This window comes from Saccopteryx leptura, chromosome 1, assembly GCF_036850995.1.
Source record: "Saccopteryx leptura isolate mSacLep1 chromosome 1, mSacLep1_pri_phased_curated, whole genome shotgun sequence".
In the NCBI taxonomy this organism is placed as follows: Eukaryota; Metazoa; Chordata; class Mammalia; order Chiroptera; family Emballonuridae; genus Saccopteryx; species Saccopteryx leptura.
In genome coordinates this window covers 107,607,860-107,620,328 of record NC_089503.1, presented here as the reverse complement: position 1 = coordinate 107,620,328, position 12,469 = coordinate 107,607,860, and the positions used below count along the sequence as shown (strand labels likewise).

Sequence of the window (12,469 nt, the reverse complement as noted above, 5' to 3'; positions counted from 1 at the left end):
CCTCCTCCTCCTCCTCTTCTTCTTCTTCTTCTTCTTCTTCTTCTTCTTCTTCTTCTTCTTCTTCTTCTTCTTCTTCTTCCTTAGCAAGAGAGATACAGACACAGAGAGGGAAAGACAGGCAGGAAGGGAGAGAGATGAGAAGCATTAATTCTTTGTTGGGGCACCTTAGTTGTTCATTAATTGCTTTCTCATAAGTGCCTTGACCAGGGGGTTGCCGTAAAGCCAGTGACTCTTTGCTCAAGCCAATGACCTTGGACTTCAAGCCAGCGACCTTTGGGCTGAAGCAAGCGACAATGGGGTCATGTCTATGATTCCACATTCAAGCCAGTGACCCCACGCTCAAGCTGGTGACCTCGGAGTTTCTAACCTGGGTCCTCTGTGTCCCAGTCTGATGCTCTATCCACTGCACCACTGCCTGGTCTGGCTAAACTGATTCTTCTGTGTGAAATAAAACTCAACCTTTAGTCTTCTGGGCAAGGCTTCCTCACTGTATCTTATTATAATTATTTTCTACAGGGATTGGCAAAAGTTGTTTGTATGGAAAAAGAATAACTTTTTTCCATAAAAGTTTTTTGTATGGCAAAAGTTGTTTGTATAGAAAATAATACAGTAATTAGAAAATAATACATGAATAAACTGTTTTGTGACTCACAACTGTAAAACCCACTATTGCCCTACCTCTGAATTTCTTCTCCTGGAGTATGAGCTCAGTAAATCTTATTCATGTTTGTTTCTTAACACTTAGCAGAGTACCTGGCCCATACAGTAAGCACAAAATCAATGGTTTCCTGAATGATGAAGGAATAACACTTGTTTTGAAAAGTTAAATCAATGTTTTTATGTAGTATGTCAATTATATCTCAATAAAGCTGGAAAAAATCAGTGTTTTAGCAAATGGTATTAAATTGATTGAGTAATTAATTGTTACTTCTTTTCTACTAATTTGAAACATGTTCCAAATACTAGCTAATATGTGACAACAGAGGTCAGCAGAAAAGCTTCTAATAACATAAATGCAGAGATGTTTTAATAAGATCTTTCTTTCTGTTTCATAAGATTTGTTTTTTCCAGGCCTAAAAGCATGGAAAATTGTTTCAACTCTGTGACCTTCTGATCCTTCAGAGATGGGCTGTGTTTTCTCTCCGGTATTGAATTTCAGCTCTGAACACCCTTTCTAAGCTACTCATTACAAGATGTCTCCATAGGTTCATTTGCCAAAATAGTCAGTCAAAGTTGTTCTCATCAACTCTATGAGCTCCTTTTTCTTAATCATCTCTTGCCTAAAGAAGGATTATTGCCCAAATAAGCTGCCATATTCACATGAGAATCCCATTTTTTGAGAATTATGTGGAATTATGGATAAATCTTAAACATTACAAATTTGGAGGCATAATTATCAGCTAAGGGAGACTGTAGGCACTTCTCTCATGTACAGATTTTACTTCAGTTTAAACTAAAGATGTTGATTCTTTTTCAAGTAAAACTTCTTTAGCCATTAGCAATCATTTGGGTTTCAGTTTGTTGAATGACTTTCATATCCTTCTGAGGAACAATTTTTATTTTTTTAAAGATTTTATTTATTCATTTTAAGGGGGTTGGGTAGAGAGAAAGAGAGAGAAGCTGAGGAGGAGCAGAAATCATCAGCTCTCATATGTGTCTTGACCAGGCAAGCCCAGGCTTTTGAACTGGCGACTTCAGCGTTCCAGATCGACACTTTATCCACTGTGCCACCACAGGTGAGAAGGAACAATTTTTAATAAAGAAATGACTGGACTCTAATTATTCAACCTATGGAAAATATGAAAGGAAATGCCCACATAATCAAATTTGTAGGTGTGTCCAGGACAGGTTAAATTTCTTTAATGTCAGATAGTCATGTTTTAATCATTTGTAATTGAGTCTTTACTAATCTCCATCTCACATAACGAGAGGAACAAATTCTTCTCATCCTTTGGTAGGAAACTCAGGTACAATCCACAATATTCAAGATATTTCTCTATAGAAATAAAGTTTTCAATTTGAAAAAAATCCATGGTGGCCAGCCTGTCCTGATCAAAATCAAGCGAGAACTTCTGACACTCTCCAGTGACTCTACCGACACCAAGGGGAATGAACACAGAACTTCAGTTATCTGCAGAAAGGTTTATTGGATCTCTAATTGACCTTATCTATTCCTAGGGGACAGAGGATTCACTTCCCCTGCCAATAGCATGGAAAGCCAGTTCTTCCTCTTTACAAGATGGGATCCTTGTATCTGAAGTAAATATGAATTCAGATTGTAATCTAATTGCACAAAATAAATAAAATCTGTTAGAATGGTTTTGATACAGAAAATGTATTCCTGTTCTGACTTCATATGCATACTCCAGAAATAAGACTTCTTTTAAAAAAGCAAATGAACTACTTGCTACAATAGTTCAATCTTAAATGGAATGTGTTATGTTGAAAACTGCTGCTTTCCTGCTTGGTGCAGTTTAGCATAAAAAAGGGGATGTCAAGTATGATCTTTTCCATGAAGTACTTTACTGTGGACCATGGCTGTCATCCAAATTATTTAAGGAAAAAAAAAAAAAAAAAGAACCTTAACGAGCTAACACTGAGGGAAGGATGTTTCCATGGCAATTGAACTATCAGAAAACCCAAAGCACAGAGATTCTTTCTCCTGCTCGTTTACGTAGTTCCATTTTTAACTCCTTGCTGCTGGCAGTCAGAATCACAGGAGCTTAAGCTATCCAAGGAAATGTTTACTTTCCAAACACCAAGAAATAAATCATGATCCAGTTATTATTTCTTGAAAAGATGACCATTACCCCCTGAGAGAGGGAAGGAAAAAGAAGAGATGAGAGAGATGTTTATGGAGAGCTTGGGTGGAGGGCAATAAAAATTAGAGAAGACACACATGACTCCTCAGTTGTGTTTAACAAACATGTCCTGACTGTCAACTATTTAGGGAACACCAAGATGAGAAGAGAGCTGGTCTTGACCTCAAGAAATTCAGAGCCTTACCACAGGAGGCCATCAAGTAAAGAGAAAATTCCTATACACTCTTGTAAAACCTACCATAGTGATGTAATCAGGGTACTGGGGAGCATTGAAGAGGGGCACTGATCCCTCCTGGGATGGGGCTGGGAGTTGCCAGAGAGTAAAGCCTAGGCAGGTTTTAAAGGATGGGTCAGAGCTGGATAAGTCACTAAGAACAGAAAGGGCACTGTAGGGATCAGGATAGATATGAGCAAAGGGGATGCGGAGTGGTTGGGATGGGGAAGAACTCCAAGCAGTTGGTTTCCACTAAAGCAGTCAGTCATTCCTGTATCGGGTCTGAAAAAGCAGCCAGAGATGAGACTGAACAGAAAATGAAAGAGAAGGGGATCTGTGACTTTGGATTTTATCTACATGAGGGCCTACACAGGGTTTTCTTACCTTTCTTGGTAATGGTAATAACAACATAAGAAATGACAGTGATAATTATAGCTGCCTTTTATTAAGTACTTCTTATTTAATAGGTACAGAATTAGCATTTTTATAATAGTATCTAATTTAATATTTATCTAACCTCTGAGGTAGATTTTAATATTCTCCTTTGTAACATAAATATTTGATTTACCAACTTTTGAACTCCCATTGGAAGAACTAACTGCTTGCTTTCCCAAACACCTTGGGTAGGGGTGGTCATATGACAGACACGATTCTGATCAATGAGGTGGACATAGAGATCTGGGTTCCAAGAGAAGATTCAGCTTTTCTAATCACAAAAGACAAGAGAAAAAGAGCAGTGAGTATCACCACTTCCATCTTTCTCCTGCCTTAAATACAATGAAATGTCTGGAGTCACGGCCACAAACTCCTTACCCTGAAGTGAAAGAACAGAGCAAGTGCTTAGAGAATGGCGGGAAAGCTGGATGTAATTGCCACGTGCCTGCTCCCAAATCAGCTGCTGCTTACCATTGGACTTCTTGATGGGTGGGAATCAGCCCAGTGACAGTCGGGAATTTTGTCACATACAGCTACAGGTGTTCCCATTTGATATACCTATCTTATAGAAAAGGAAAATAAGGTCCCAAGTCATTGGTAACCTGCCCAAGGTCATGCTTTTAGCAAATGGTCGATTCAGAAGTCTAAATTAAGGTTGACTTTTAAGCTTGGGCTCTTAAACATTTCAATATATAAGCACTTTTTCCTCACTTTTTTTGCTAGAAAGAGGGCAAGGTAGAAGGTAAGTTCAATCCTAGGTGAGAGAAAAATAGTTTTTATGGCAAAGAAAGGGAAATTTCAGGAATACAAAAACTGAGCATTCACTTTAATAACCCAATCTTGTTTTGACCTCAATAAAAGGAAAAATAAGACAAAACTGAATAGAGGAATATCTCCCCTACTCTGGAATGTCCTCTCTAAAAAATCTGAAGACTTTTCCACCAAGTTTCTCTCCATTGTTCTCTCAATGAGAAATGTATGATTGCTAGTTTAAGGTACTGTGCCTCTCTGGGAAATAAGAATTTAATGAGCATGTTGGTAATGTCTTATACTCAGGATATAAAACACCACCTTGATGCTGAAGTTATTTATTCATTCAAACATTTATTCTTATTTTAAACATGAATTCTTATTTTATTTTTACAGTGATAAAGGAAGGAGAACTAAGGAGTTTGGTGAAGGAGCAGAAGAACTTTGTATCATATTACATTATTTTATATACCTATAGTATATACATCGTTATTAACATTACAACTCCTTTGGTAAATTGACTATAGATGCTGGGCCAACTACTCCATGCCATGCACTGAGTTCTAAGGCATGATATACATGCAAAAAAATTTGATATAAATGAAGTAGAGGATGGTGGTTAAGAATTCAGGCATTAGTGTCAGACTGTCTGGATTGAAATCTCAACAACTTACAAATGATGTAACTTGGGGAAAGTGACTTAATCTCTCTGGGTTTCAGCTGCCACCTCTTTCAGATAGAAGGTAAGAACAGTACCTACCCCAAAGTGTTGTTGGGGTGGGGTAAAGATGATAACCCATCTAAAGAGCTTAGAAATTCCTGGAATATAAAAGACACTCAAGAAACATTAGCTAATATCATTTTATTTGTCTTTGGAACATCCAGCTATTCTTTATCACATCTTCCAAATCCTCTCCCGCTTCATGGGTCTGGTAGTCACGTGATTTATCCTTCTTGCCAATCTCTATCAAGAAAACTTGCTTTTATAATGAATTCACAGCTCAATGTATTAAATATATAATGCCATAATGCCTCCTCTAGGGGCATATTAAGTATAAAATGTTTTACCTAGGGATATTTGTACTTTAAACTTCATCGCTAATTGTAGAATGAGTTGTATACCTATATATACCAATAAATAGCTAAACTATAATATATATATTATATATATTGCTATATATATAACTATATATATATATATTGCTTGGCAGGAAGTTCTTTGTAGCACTTTTAAAATCACAATAGGTAGACAGTTTTCTAATTAGGGGTAAGCAAAGTTCCAGTTTGAATCATCATTTGAGTCTACGGCCATACCATCCTAAATGTACCTGATCTCGTCTGAATCATCATTTGAGAATCAGTAGAGTATTTCATATTCAGTATAAGAGATTACTATACTATGACATCATCTCTGTGATTCCAACATGGCTACCAACAGTTTAATTTTGGAAGATATGCCTTGTCCTACTTGTTCATAGATTTTTTCCTTTACTTAATAGTATTTCCAGAGTAACAGAAAGAGTCAAAAGGTTAGCAGCTATGACACCTGCCTTGCGTTTGTAAATTCCAATAACAGCAAAAGACAGTGTCTCACTCTTCAACATACTTGGCAATGCCTGAGCAAATACCAGGAATGTTTTCACACACGTATTCCCTGGGTTTCCAGCACCCGGCTCTACCTCACTACAAGGAAAACCCTATTCTACAGGAGAAAGGTACCCACCACATCTTGAAGGAATATGTAAACATTTTTTTGAACCACCAAGTTAAATTTAACCTACGTAACATACACAGATGACACACTTACTTTTCACATGGGCTGCCAACTGTTATTTCAATTTAAGTCTTTTCAGAAATATTATTGGAAGGAATCCAAATATATTTTATTAGAAAAGTATACAAAAATTAAATTTAAAAAGTCAGTCTTCCAAAGAGAAAAATTATCATATAAATAGTAAAGACCATACCTCTTTTGAAAAAAGAATTAATGTAATTATAGCTTAATAAAACCTCACAACTTTTCTCACTAGCATTAGGTCTAACAAACACAACTCCCTTTTGAGAATAAAGTTCTGTTGTAGCTTGGCTAGCTAGCTTCAATTTCAATACTGGCTTAAATATTCACTTAAGAGCAATATACAATATTACAGAGAATTCACTTAATGAGAAGAAAAAAATAATTCTCAACATCAATAAAAGAATGACCTTATACAAAAAGGAAGGTGAGCAAAGTTATTGTTCTAAGAAAAGTAAGATTTGCTTTTCAAAATCCTCTTGAGAGTCTTATAACCATAAATTTTATTATGATGATTTTTTAAGTTCACCTAAATAGTCCTGCATGAATAAAACCTACAGAACAAAACCACAGTCCTCTGTGCGGCATATAGAAACCTTCACAGTGTACTCACTACTTGCCTCTCAAGTCACTCTTTCCCCATTCTCCTCTGCCTTCTTGCACGTAAAACTTCTGACATGCTGATCAACTTGCAGTTCCCCAAACAGGCCATATCTCAGGGTTTCTTATTCAGGATTTTTTCTCTGCCCAGAAGTCTTATCCTCACATTGACTATCTGGTGAATTTGTATTCACCTCATATTTCAATTAAAATATTATCTCCTCAGTGTAAAGACTCTCCAGGGGATTAGGCTACTCTTACTCCTTAAGGTCTGGTTCTGATACTATCCTGTAATTGTTTCTCTATATGTTTTGCAACTAGACTATAAGTGACCTGAGGACAGAGGCCATGTCCTTTCCTCTTTATAGTCTCTAATACCTGATACCATAGCTCATACCTACTGAGCACATGGCTGATATTTGTTAAATGAATGAAACTTTAGAGTTCTTATCAACCAGTTTTGTTTATATATTAGATGTGTTTATCATATACATTTGTCAAGAATCATGAACTGTCTGAAATTTTACCCTTCTTATAAGGTGATAAGTTCACCCATCAGTCTCACAGATGCTGGTGGAAGAAAATAAAACCCCAAGACAGAGAACAAGGACAGATTATTAATCACAAAATTGGCAGTAGCCAGAAGGCCAGCATTTTTGCAACAGTTTCCCTTCCTTCAATTCCCACAAAGGCAACACAAATAGGCCCAGGTGTATGTCCATGGACTGCAATAGAGAATGGAACCCTGACCATTCGGGAACCCAAGTCTTTCATATTGGAAAGTACACATACCCGCCTGCCCTTTGCACCAGAGTATGACACATCTTTCCAAGGCTATTCACTACACAAACACCTTTGGGAGAGATAGTCTAGAATAGTGGTCCCCAACCCCCGGGCTGTGGACTGGTACCGGTCCGTGGGCCATTTGGTACCGGTCCGCAGAGAAAGAATAAATAACTTACATTATTTCCGTTTTATTTATATTTAAGTCTGAACGATGTTTTATTTTTTTTAAATGACCAGATTCCCTCTGTTACATCCGTCTAAGACTCACTCTTGACACTTGTCTCGGTCATGTGATACATTTATCCGTCCCACCCTAAAGGCTGGTCCGTGAAAATATTTTCTGATATTAAACCGGTCCATCGCCCAAAAAAGGTTGGGGACCACTGGTCTAGAACAAAAGAAGTTAGTTCTTCTACTTGCAAGATGTGCAGAAGCATAAGAAATCCAAGGAGAATTGTCTCCCAGCAACGTTCATGAGATAGATAGATGTACTTCTAGAAACAGGATTCATCTAATGTCACTTAAATATTCAGAGGACCTCCTACCACATTCCAAGAATGTTGAAACTTAAAAATAAATTCCTTGATTTACATAACTTTTTATATCTCTTAAAATCTTGGGCGAGTCTAGATTCTATTATAACTGTGGGAGAAATAATTACAGCTCACTTAATTTCTATGATCTTCCCATATTTCCCTGTACGATTGCAATTAGATGGGGAATCTTCTTTTACACTTTACCACTTCAAAGAGAGAACAAACAAGGGAGGGCACGAATTCTTCATTCCCTCACTTTATCTGATGTAGGAAGTATGGAGACACTGAGAAGCTAGTGTCTGTTAGCTTGGGACTCTGAGTGACTACGTGGATCAGAGTTCCTTTGCCAATCAGTGCTAGACACATACTTGAATGAGAAATAAAACTGTATTGTGTTAAACCACTGAGACTTCAATGTTCATCTGTTTTCACAGCATAGCAGTGTATCTCAAATAATACAGTAGCTCTTTATCTTATCTTATAATGGTGCACGTATTTGAAGAACAAAGATTTTATTTTGAATTCTAATAAGCTCTCCACTGCTAAAATTAAATAAGCTTCCACTGAGCTATGAAAATTCTGATGAAATAAATTAATTTGTGGGGGGAAGGGAGTAAAGAGGGACAAATAAACAGTGACAGAAGGTGATTTGGCTTTGAGTGATGAGCATTCAACACAATCAACAGTTCAGGTGTTGTGGAGATATTCACCTGAAACTTATGTACTCTTGTTGATCAATGTCACCCCATTATATTTGATTTTTAAATAAAAAAATAAATTAATTTTTTTAAAAAATATAACTACTTCTTTCACAGACATCTGCCTTCAATAAGAAGCTATAAGCATGAGTTCACAGGAGCTGAGCAGGGCTGTCAAGGACAGGACATTGTGGACGCCTCTCATTCATAGGGCTGCCAGGAGTCAGCGCTGACTCAGTGGCACATAAAAACAACCTGAATAGGTTTTAACTGTGTAAAAGATGTGGAAATGCCTTAAAAAAAGGTTTCTGTATACTACAAGCATTCTAATGTGAAATAATGAGCAGTTTTCTTTTCCATGTGATTCATAAACTTCACAGATAAAGGTCTCTGTTCTCAATGTATTCATCAATATTCCACTCAATTTTCATTCATTCACTCAGCCCCTTCAATTAAGAAATTATACTGTGTGTTTACAGAAAAAGGACCTATTAATTTTACCAGGAATGGATGTTGGAACTTGTAAAATGCATTTTCTGCATTTATTTAGATGATCATATGATTTTTAATTTAATTTTAAAGATTTTATTTATTGATTTTAGAAAGAGGAGGAAGAGAGAGAAAGAGGTAGAGGTAGTAGGAGCAGGAAGCAGCAACTTGTAGTAGTTGCTTCTCATATGTGCTTTGACCAAGCAAGCCTGGGTTTTGAACTGGTGACCTCAGCATTCCAGGTCAACACTTTATTCACTGTACCAGCAAAGGTCAGGTTGATTTAAAATTTTTTAATGTTCTAATGAGCTGTTTAAAATGTTAATATCATAAATTATATTTCCTGATTTTCTGAAATCTTGCATTTTGAAATCAACCTCTCTTGATTATAATGTATTAACTTTTCAATATATTGTTGGGTTCCATTTGTTAAAACTTAAAAAACATTGCATTTATGTTAATGAGAGATATTGGTCTGAAGTTTTCTCAAGATACTTTTGATGTTGATCCACTGATTTCTGGCTTGCATTGTTTCCCATGTGAAATCTGCTGTTATTTTCATCTGTGTTCCTTAGTATATAATGTGTCTCTTTTCCTTTGGCTGTTTTTAAGATTTTCTTTTTATCTCTGGCTGTAAGCAATTCGATGATAATATCCTGTTTTTTTTCTACTTGGATTTTTTTTTAGTTTGTTTCTGTGGCTTTACAGTTTGTATCAAATATGGAAAGATTTCCTCCATGATTTCTTTAAATATTTTTTCTGTCATCCTTCTCACTCATCTTCTAGGACTCAAATTGTACATACTCAGCAAAAGGGAAAATGGACTTGGGGTACACAGAAATCTGTCATGAATATTCTATATCAACAACAGATTCTGCTCCAACGTTTGCACTGGCTTTTTCTTTTTTTTATTTATTTTTTATTATTATTCATTTTAGAGAGGAGAGGGAGAGACAGAGGGAGAGAGAGAGAGGAGAGACAGAGAGAGAGAAGGGGGGAGAAGCTGGAAGCATCAACTTCCATATGTGCCTTGACCAGGCAAGCCCAGGGTTTCGAACCGGCGACCTCAGCATTTCCAGGTCGACGCTTTATCCACTGCACCACCACAGGTCTGCACTGGCTTTTTCTAATTCTGTAGTTCACAATAGGCACTTGAAATCATATTTGTTTTTCAAATATTAAGAAGTATAAAAAAATTCCCAAATTTCCTCATTCAGAGAGACCTTATTTCAGAACCAAAGCTATTTCAGTGTAAATGAGTGCCCAATAACTATTGTCTAACTGGTTGGCTCTCTAATTTCAGATGTCTGCTTTCTTAAGCAAATAGTACTTTCCTTCTTGGGTACTGTACCTTCTTGGGTACTTCCCTGAAATAACTATCCCATTCCCATGTGAAGTCACAATACAGTAAGATACATGTAATAATAGAATTATAGCTAGCAAATAGAATAAATACAGAGGAGGAAGCAATCAGCTCAGTCACAGATGAAAGGAAAATACAGAAGGCTATCAATAGAAAGAAAATCTTGAGTAGGAGTCTGAAGGATGCTAACCAGGTAGAAAAGAAGAGAAAGAATATATTAGACAAAATCATAGAAGCACCAGAGAGTTTACCGTAATAAGATTATTGAGAGCCTTCCAGTACTGTGGAAGAACATAATGGGAGAAGTAGGAAGAAGATTAAGGTTGGAAAGGAGGATGTCTTGTGTACCATGATGGGGAGTTTGAATGTAAATAGAGGACTGACATGGTCATATTTACATTTCAAAAAAATTTACTCTGGTAACTATGTAGCATAAAGAAATAGTAAAGGTTAGGAAATTAGTGGAGAGAATTGTAATCCAGAAAAAAATTTAACAAAATCTTAGATTAAGGGAGCAAAAGAAATAAGATAAGACAGATTTAGGAGATAATTGGTTTATTTTTATTACCTACTGGCTGCTAGGCACTGATCTAAATACCTAACATATATGAACACATTTCTTTCTTCCTATCACCCTTAGAAAGTACATATAAAGCTACATATAAAAATTCTGAGATCACATACATGTGTAACCAGCATTCAGATGCAGGTATTTTGACCTATTTTTTTTAAAGCCCACGTTTTTATTTCCTGTTAAGGCTTGTTAAGTATGGAATACAAAAGGAAGGTTATTTCATTATTTCATACTGTATTTTGATTTTATATTTTTTATTTAGAAATTAAATTTAATGGGGTGACATTGATCAATAAGAGCACATAGGTTTCAGGTGAACATCTCTACAGCATTTGAACTGTTCATTGTGTTGTGTGCTGATCACCCAAAGTCAAATCATTTTTCATCACTATTTGTCCCTCTTTACTTCCTTCCTCCCCACCCCCTCCCTGGCCCATGTTTTGACCTTAGGGAGCACAACAAACAGAATTTGGGAACTGGGTATAGGAATAGTGGAATTCTATTAGTACCTAGTAAGTATTAAGTAAAAGGTAATGAATAAAGACATGACTATGTCTTCATCAAACAGGGTCATTCCTTGCATTGATTTCTATAGGAAATGTCAAGTTCTGTAAAAATTTTGGTTTGTATTATTAAAAAATTTTTTTTTAACAAACCACAGAGCTAGAATGAACAGTAAGTTAAGTTTGCATACTCTGGAGTATAATGCTCTCATTCCTCAGAACATGAGTTTGACTTCCAACCCAGAACACACATATACTCACGAGCATGCCTTGATGAAAGGAATAAAAAAAAAAATGGCTTTCTCCCTTGCTCTCTACTTCTTCTCGTTAGCTCTGACCAATATGTGGCTTCTCTAATTATTAAATAGACCTAACAGTTGGGCTGATTATCCAGGAAAGTGTGGGCTCTTCACAGACAGGGCTGAAGTTGGCTGACAACATCACCTACTGGTCCTTTAGCACAAGGGGTAGTATTCATTTCTAGCCTCTAGCAGCACATTCACAAGTTGGCCCCATAATTAACTAAATAGGCCCCTTCATTTAGGAGTGCCCCCGTCCTGAAGTCTCATTCCTGTCAGAGAGTCATCTCTTCAAGCCTATTTACTGGGAAGAGAAGGACTATTTATAAAAGTAAACTTACCTTTGACGTGAATCAGCACATTAACATGCATTTGAAATTAGGATCAATGGACCACATTCTAGACTCTCAGCCTCCACTGGCTCTGAAAAGATAGCCACGCCCATACAGTTTCATTTGCATTCTGTCAGGCACTTCATTACCTGCCACAGGCTGGGGGAGCCAGCTGCTGAGGGGGGATTCCTGCTGGCTCCCGAATTCTCCAATGAAGCAATACGCTGAGTCAGCTCTAAGGTTACACAGACACATATCTCAGGAGAAAAACCC

The 12,469-nt window shown here is 36.7% G+C and overlaps 2 long non-coding RNA genes across 3 annotated transcripts in view; one reads left to right on the top strand and one right to left on the bottom strand.

Moving 5' to 3' along the window:
* The window catches only part of LOC136388996 (uncharacterized), a 23,998-nt gene extending 23,171 nt beyond the window's left edge, over nt 1-827 (top strand). Inside the window, exon 5 of the long non-coding RNA XR_010748231.1 lies at nt 208-827. This is a non-coding gene — a long non-coding RNA (uncharacterized lncRNA). The remainder of the gene's footprint in view (nt 1-207) is intronic.
* The window catches only part of LOC136388997 (uncharacterized), a 25,283-nt gene extending 12,814 nt beyond the window's left edge, over nt 1-12,469 (bottom strand). The window contains exon 1 of one of the 2 annotated variants that reach the window (XR_010748232.1): nt 12,346-12,469. This is a non-coding gene — a long non-coding RNA (uncharacterized lncRNA). Of the gene's footprint in view, nt 1-12,205; nt 12,289-12,345 lie in introns of those variants that run through there. The other variant, XR_010748233.1, reaches the window with a different exon arrangement.